At 34.6% G+C, this 8558-nt stretch overlaps 1 long non-coding RNA gene across 1 annotated transcript; it reads right to left on the reverse strand.

Annotated features, from left to right (window-relative positions):
* Window positions 1–7389: 7389 nt before the first annotated feature.
* Window positions 7390–7962, reverse strand: LOC103599673. Its single transcript, XR_551311.1, has 2 exons — window positions 7874–7962; window positions 7390–7582 (listed from the first exon to the last, which is right to left on the reverse strand). It is a non-coding gene; the product is annotated as an uncharacterized LOC103599673 (long non-coding RNA).
* Window positions 7963–8558: the final 596 nt, after the last annotated feature.

Raw genomic sequence — 8558 nt, forward strand, 5'->3', positions numbered from 1 at the left:
CGGGGGGGGGGGAGAAGATATAACAACTATACCTTTTTGAAGTTGTTACAACAAGCAAACGGAAAGGACATTCTTTGGGGGGAGGGGAGAGAGGGAGGAGGGAGGGAGGTGTCGGTGATGGGCCATAATAATCATATACATTGTATATTGACAAAATAAGAATTTAATGAAAAAAAAACACCAAAAACAACAATGGTTTTACAAAACATTACCTAAATGTTTGCAAATGCATGAGAGATAAATATTCTTAGGTTTTCTTTCATATCTCACATTATTTTTCCCCTACTTTCATTGCGGGTGCCAGGTTTTCTCCCTTTTCACATAAAGATTAGAGTCTATTTCTTTAAAAAGAATAATCAAAAATACCTTTTGAGCTATTTTATTGCTTTAAATTCAGAAGAGGTAATGGAAGAATTCAGAGTTTATCAGAATTCAAAATTTATCAATTTTGCTAACTGATTCCATGACAGTAAAAGACAAATGTGACTTGCTAGGCCCATCTATCAGTATGAAAACTGGCTCTTATTTGGCTTGTGGAGAGAATACAAGCCCCAGGAAGCTTATTTCGTTTCCATATCTCACGCTGAATACAATAGCCATGACTTTCTGATCTAAGCAGATCATACTAACTACAGCTACTATTTATCAGGGCTAGACAATTACAAACATTGATTCACTTAAGCCTTACCATAACTTATTTTTACGTAAAGTCATTCCATTTTACAAATACAGAAAGTGAAACTATGGAATTCATGTAACTTGCCAGAGTTCACATAGCTAGGAAGTGACAGAGGTGGAATTAGAAATAGAAATGACTGTGCCTGCCAGCAGTGTGCATCAACAAATGCTCCTCTTCTCCCTTTAACTTACTGTCTTTTAGGCGTGGAGAACATACAGAGTCATCATTCTGCTATTCAAGAATACACCTAATGGTACTCATAATGAGATTTGCTTCCACAGTCTTTCATCAGTACCCACTGCATGCAAGATACTGAACATATAGAGATGAAGTCTCAAGTCTGTTTCTCATATTAAGCATAGGGAAGACTGAAATAAGTTTTCTTTGATAACTGTGTAAAGAAAATGCAATTTGAATTTAAAGAGATAGCAAGTAGTTTTGCATGGAAAAGAGCTGAGAACAATATCTGCCTACCCAAAATATACTCATCCCTTCTTTTAACAGTGGTTTTATTTAACTATTTACTCTTCTGTGTGACTTAAGTTATGTCCCCATAGATGCTCAGCCACTTGTGCTGTCCATTCATTCTTCTTGTTAATAATTAGTTTACATATGATTAGTTTAGGTGTGTTCAGTTCTGGACAATGAGACATGAGGAGAAATATGCTTTGGGGGACATGGGTCATAGGAAACACTTCTCCACCCTTATGAAATACCACAGAATGATAAAATCTTTCCGACTAATGAATGTTTTGTGGCTAATGTGTTATGTCTATTTCATAGCAGGTTTCATGCAGGAGATGATATTAAAGATGGATCATAAGGGAGGATAGAAGTAAAGTGAAGGGTATGGACGTCTCAAGTGGAAATAACAGAATGAGCAAAGAAGGTAGGGAGCCACGACTGCGTAAGATACAGTTAGAGAATGGCAACCAAGGACTCCAATGTGTCTAGAAACAGAGGGGGACTTGATTATCAGAATAGACAAGTCTCTTCAGGAAATGTAATTGCTCAGAAGATTTTTGAGCAAGACTATACCGTGATCAGCATCTCATCTAGAGATGACTCTGGCTGGAGAAAATGTCAAGGGAAGTGCTAGCCATTATTAACATCTAGACCAGATAATGGCTGCATATACTTCATCATATTATTGATAATTAATCATGAATTTACTCAGTTTTTATTCAGATGTTAAACATGCTAATAATTAATCATAGCCCTAACAGAATGATAAAAATAATTTAAACTATAAATGCACCAAATGTCAAAGAAGCAAAATATTCATTTCCCAAAACATAGATTTGCCAGAAATTTCTTGAGTGAGGAATGTGAAACAAAATGAAAGATTGACTAGTGAAGGCCCTAGGGAACAATTTATGCTTCCTGGAGTCTGCACTCCACTGTGGCTGAGGAAAGGAGCACTTTGTCTTTGTAATTTAGACTATAATTTGGGTTGTGATAGGGTGACACTAAGTGGCTGAAAAGGGAAAGGCTAAGTCAATGGAAATCAAAATAAGAACAAAAAATGGCACTTGTGGTGACATTTATGACTCCCTGGCAACAACATGAGCAAATTATATTCATAGTAACTCGATCATTAAAATAAACTAGGAATTTTTTTTTCTTTTGTGCACTTTAAGATCCTTATAAATGGGTGATGAAAACCAACAAAAACTGCATCATGTAAGCTGAATTGGAAGATATGGTCTTCTCCTTTTAAATAAATAAAAAAAATCTGCTATTGTGTTTCCTAACTCAAAGGTATACTCATATTTACTAGGTAACATTTCCCTCCCTTTTTGGTGCTATCCATAATAATTATAATAAATGACAATATTTTTTTTATTTTCAGTATATGAAACTAAAATGGATTTTCAGTGCAGTATCCCTGAGTAAATCTACTCAAGTAAATAAATATATACATAATACTTAACTAAGGTACTGCTTTTGGACTCCTATAGGAACTATTTGAAGGTGTAAGAAAATACAGAGAATTCTGGCAAATTCTATAGTCAATTTGTGTTTTAATTTTCCTCAGTCCTTTTAAAATTACCATTTTTTAAAAGCAGCTATATTTTTTTTCCGCTGAAAATTGAAAGGACTTCCTTCTCTAATGTTATTCACTTATTTGTTTCTTCATTCAATAAATATTAAATTAAACCATAAAGAATTATTATTTTGTTGGCTAGAATAGTTTAATATTGTCAACTGCATATTATCCAACCCACTATTTATTAAGAGCTTCCAGATGATGGCAATAGATAGGTGCTATCTCTCAATATGGACCCCTCCTATCAGTTTATTACTAACAACTTTTATTGGGGCAGCCCTTTTTGTCTTCAAACAAAATGCATATGAAATTTTCTTCCTTAACTTGACCTGAAATCTCTCCTTCTGGACCTTCTACGCATTGGTTCTAGTTCTGGCTTTCATTTTTGTCTTTTTTAAAAGTTATATTTTATTTTTAACTGACAAATAATAATGAAGGGATATGGTTGGAGTAAGGGGAGATGTTGTCAAAGAGTACAAACTTTTAGTTAGACAGGAGGAATAGGTTTTGGTCACATTACACAGTCTGGTGACTACAGTTACAGACACTATATTGTACATTTTAAAATAGCTGAAAGAATATATATGAAGTGTTCTCACCGTAAGAAAAAAATGGGTATGTTAGATGATAAATATGAATATGTTAGTTCTGGCTTTTGAAAGCCAGAAAAACACAAATCTACTCCAATTTATATATGATAAGTCTTCAGATATTAGACAACAAACTCTGCACTTATTTCTGCTCCTACCTTGTAGTCTTCACTTCTCTGGATTAAACACTTTAGCTGCTTCAACTGAAATGTGGTAGTCCCAAACTGACATTTGAAAATGTCATCTTTGCATTTTTGTCATCTCTGAGCTTCTCTGGCATCCCCCTCTTCAAGCTTTCTTTCTCTCATATTCTCCTTCACTTTCTCTAGATTCTTCTTTTACTAACCTCTTCAGTATCAATGTTCCCAGTAACCTATCCTTAGCCCTTTGCCTTGCTCACAGATGGGCCCTTAGATGATCTCATCTTGTCCTTCGGCTTCAACCACCGTCCATGTGCTAATGTTTCCAGATTTATACGTCTAGCTAAAAACTCTGAACTGCAGATCTATATATTGAACTGCCCCATAGATATATGTACTTGAAAGTTCCAAATACGCTTGCAGCTAAACCTATCCACAGCTGAATACATCATCTTGTATCCATTCTGTATTCTCTGGGAAGTATTTCTCCATCCACCCCATCACTCAAAGTAGAAATATAGGTGTCCTTTGGATGCCATCAGTCTCATTCTCTACCCGCCTACCCCACCAATGCACAAATTCTATCTTCTCAGTGACTCTAAAAACCATGCCCTTTTATTTGCAGTACTTGAGGACTGGATCTCTGCAACAAGCTTGTTTTGTTTTACTTTTACTATTTTCTTCTTCCTATTTCTGTCTTCATCTCCCAATATAATCTCCCAGCTGGACTTATCTTTCAAAGCTGTAAGATTGATCATATAATTCTGTTTCTTAAAAAAGTATACATTGGCTTCCAACAGATTTCAGAATTTAAAGCTTGGTGTCCCTAATTTAGTACAAAAGGGTAAGAAGCAAGAGGAGGGAGATCAAGGATTTCAGTATCCTAATGAGTTAATTTAATCCTTCTTCAATACAGGAGAGAAGAGAATGTATTCGTGGTGGCAGGGGAAGGAGGAGGAGAGGAAGACGGAGGATTACCTACCCTCTAACGACCTAGTGGCTCCATCTAACTATATGGTTCAGATTTCCTATCTTATCTAAAACATTATGGGAAACTCGTTTCAAAATGTACAAAGACTATAGCGTCGCCAGAGCTAATGGTTAAAAAAGTTGTCTGAAAAATTAAATATGGTAAATTTGAAAGAACTTTTTCTTTGATGAACAATTAACCTCACTTTACTCTTTTGTTGGTTTGTTTTATTTTACGCACTTGTGGTATAATTAATGTGTAATAAATTTCAAATTATTTAAAATCTATAGTATAATGATTTTGACATATGTATATCCCTGAATTTAATTTGACATATGTATTATATATACACATGAGCCCATTATCATTATTAAGACATTGCATAATTACACCAACCAAAGTCAAATTTTCAAGCCTCTTTGCAATCCATCTCTTTCTCCATCCAGTCCTCAGGAAATCACTGTCTAATTTCTGATACTGTAGATTATCAGCACTCTTTCAAATTTTACTTAAATGAAATTGTACAGCATGAGCTTTTATAAGTCTGGCTTCTTTCTTTCAAAGTTCAAAACTCATCCATGATGTTTCATGTTTCAGTAGTTCATTTTTTAATTGCTGAATAATATTCAGTTTGTCATAATTTGCTTATGAACTCACTTTGATGAGCATTTGATTGTTTATGGGTTTTATCAACTGCAAATAAAGCTTCTATGAACATGCATGTACAAGTTTTGTGTGGAAACATGTTTTTATTTCCCCTGGGTAAATGCCTAGAAATGGATGGCTGAGTCATCTGGGAAGTGTATGTTTAACTATTTTTTAAAATTTCAGAATGTTTTTCAGTGAAGCTGTAACATTTTATATTACCACAAGTGTGAATGACAGCTAAGGCTGCTCCATATTTATTCAATATCTGGTATAGTCAGATGTTTTGATTTCAGCTGTTCTAAACGGTGTGTACTGATACATCATTTATTTGCATTCCTCTGATGACTAAAGATGTTTAGGGCCTTTTCATGCATTTATTGACCATTTGTATATTTTTTAATGAAATGTCCATTCAAATTTTGTCATTTTAAATATTGAATTGGCTTGTTATTGAGTTATAGTAGCTTTTGATATATTCTAGATACAAGTCCTTTGTCTGATATATGCGGCAAATATTTTCTCTCCATTCTTTGCCTGAATTTTTATTTTCTTATGAGCAAAAATATTTATTTTGATGAAATCTGATGTGTTCTTTTATTTTATACTTTTTGATTTTATGTGCTTTTTAATAAATCTTTGCCTACCCCAACTTCAAAAAATATTTTCCTATGCATTATTCTAGAAGTTTTATGCTTTTCATTCTTCTATTTCAGTTTATGATCCACTTTGAATAATTTCTGTGTATGAGGTGAGGTGAGGTGAGGTGAGGATTGATTTTTTTTCCCATAAAGATATTTGTGAAAGTCTCCTGTTCCTGGTTTGCTGAGAGTTTTTAATCATGATTGAATATTACATTTTCTGTATCTATTGAAATGATCATATGGTTTTTCTCTTTTATTCTCTTTATATAGTGAATCATGTTGTTTAATTTTTGAATGTAAAGCCAAACTTGCTTTCCTAGGATAAGAATTGGTCATAACTTATTATCCTATTTTTGGTAACAGCTTTATTGAGAAATAATTCACATATCATAGTTACCAGTTAAAATGTATAATTCAGTGGCTTTTAATACATTCTTAGAGCTGGACAACCATCATTACAATTTCAGCATATTTTTATTATCCCCCAAAGAAATCCTGTACCCTTTAGGTATCACTCCTGAAACCTCTATACATTCCCCTCCCTCAGCCCCATCCTTGGGAAGCCACTAATCTACTTTCCTTCCCCACAGATTCCTCTACTCTGCACATACAGTGTAACAGAATCACAAAATATGTTGTCTTTTGGATTAGCATCTTTCAGTTCACATGATGTTTTCAAGGATCATTCGTATAGTAGCCTGTATTATCACTTCAATCCTTTTTATGGCCAAATAATATTTCATTGCTTGCATATGCCACATTATGTTTATTTGTTCATAGGTTGATGGACATTTGGGTTGTTTCCACCTTTTGACAATTATAAACAATGCTCTCAAACATTCACGTACAAATTGCTGTGTGGACATATGTTTTTAATTCATGTATACACACACGTGCATGCACACACACACACACACACACACACACACACACACACACACACAATAACTGCAAAAATATATAACGTGCATGCACACACACACACACACACACACACACACACACACACACACACACCCACGAGCACCTATGACTGGAATTGCTCGATCAAATGGTAACTTTATATTTAACTTTTTGAGACACTGCCATACTGTTGTTCAAAGTGGCTGTAGCATTTTACGCTCCCACCAGCAATGTATGAGAATTCTGACTTCCCCACATGGTTATCAACACTTCTTATTGTCTGACTTTCTGATTCTAGCCATCCTAAATAGAAGCGTAAATTGGTATCTCGTTGTGGTTTTATTAACATTTTCCTGATGACTAATGATTTTTTAGCATCTTTTCTTGTGCTTATTGGCCTCTTATATATCTTCTTTGGAGATTTACACTTTTCCAGAAAACGATGTGTAAAACTGGTGTTAAAGCTGACTTACAGATTTGACAGAATGCACCAATAAAATTATAAAATTTTATGGGCCTGGAATTTTCTCTTAGTAAATGTTTTAACTGTGAGTATAATTTATCTAAGAGATAAAGATCTACTAATGTTTTTTGGTTACTTTTGGTTCAGTTTTGGTTATTGTATTTTTCTACAAATTTCTTCTAATTGTCAAATTTATTGGCATCAAGATGTCATTAACATTTTTTTTATTATCCTTTTAATATCTGTATGACCTGTGGTGATGTATTAGTCAGGGTTCTCCAGAGAAGCATAACAAATAGAATGTATAGAGATATATAAGAAGGAATTTATTATAGGAATTGACTCATGCAATTATGGAGACCAAGAAGTCCCGTGATATGCAGTCTGCAAGCTGGACAAACACAAAAGCCACTGGTGTAATTCAGTCCACATCAGAAGGCCTGAGAATCAGGGGAGCCAATGGTGTAACTCTCAGTCTCAGTCCAAAGCCCTGAAAACCTCGAGGGAGAAAGAAAAACATGGTGTTAGGTGCAGGAGTCTAAAGGCCAGAGAATCAGGGGGGCCTTGATGTCCAAGGACAGGAGATGAATGTCCCAGTTCCACAAGAAAGAGTGAATTTGCTCCTCCTTTGCCTTTTTGTTCTATACTATGGGTTCTGCAATAATCCTCAGGAAAACTTTCTTATTATTCTTTTAGCAGGAAATTAATCTAGTTAAATATAAATTATAAGTTCTGTTTCACCTTCTGAGGATGATGGTACAAATCTCAATTCTGTTCCTTAAAACTTACCTCCATTGTTTCAGTCAGTCATGTACATGTAGTTAGGCTGAGACTTCTGCAGGTTCCTTCCCCTAGTTAAGGGTTCTTTCTATAGCTCTCTTCCTCCCACCCATGCACTCAGTACGTCTGTGTTCCTTTCCTTGTTTCCTGTAGACAGAAAAAAAAAGTGGGTTGTTAGAAATTTGGCTGTTTACACTGTGACACTCTACAACTGAGATTCACCTTCAAGTACTGCCAAAGGAAAAAATGAACCTGAAAACTTACCCTTATAATATGTCTTCTCCACATTTTGATTCCTCTTCATGGTCTTTTTCCTCTTGTTTATTATCCTTGCTAAACAAAAGATAGTTGTCCTAGTTGGTCTAGAGTTCATAATTGTTATCAGTAGAAGTGTTGGGCTATTAGGGGCTCACACAATTATACCAGAACCGGAACTTGCACAGCTTTCTTTGTAAAAGTGTTCTATTCCTTTTTTATTTATCTATTTATTTTTTTGGTCATATATTCCATAAGGAATATCAGTTTACGTTACAGGGAAAGAGAAAGGATAGTGACAAAAGGAGTGGTATTAAGTTGTTTATCCTATATCTCCAATGTACAATGAGACTCCAAAGTATAGAAAAAAGGAAGTCAGTTTTAGTCCTATTTGAAATTAATTAGTTGTCTGTGATTGGGAAAATCACTTTGCTTCTCA

Source organism: Galeopterus variegatus, unplaced genomic scaffold (assembly GCF_000696425.1).
Source record: "Galeopterus variegatus unplaced genomic scaffold, G_variegatus-3.0.2 Scaffold3051, whole genome shotgun sequence".
In the NCBI taxonomy this organism is placed as follows: Eukaryota; Metazoa; Chordata; class Mammalia; order Dermoptera; family Cynocephalidae; genus Galeopterus; species Galeopterus variegatus.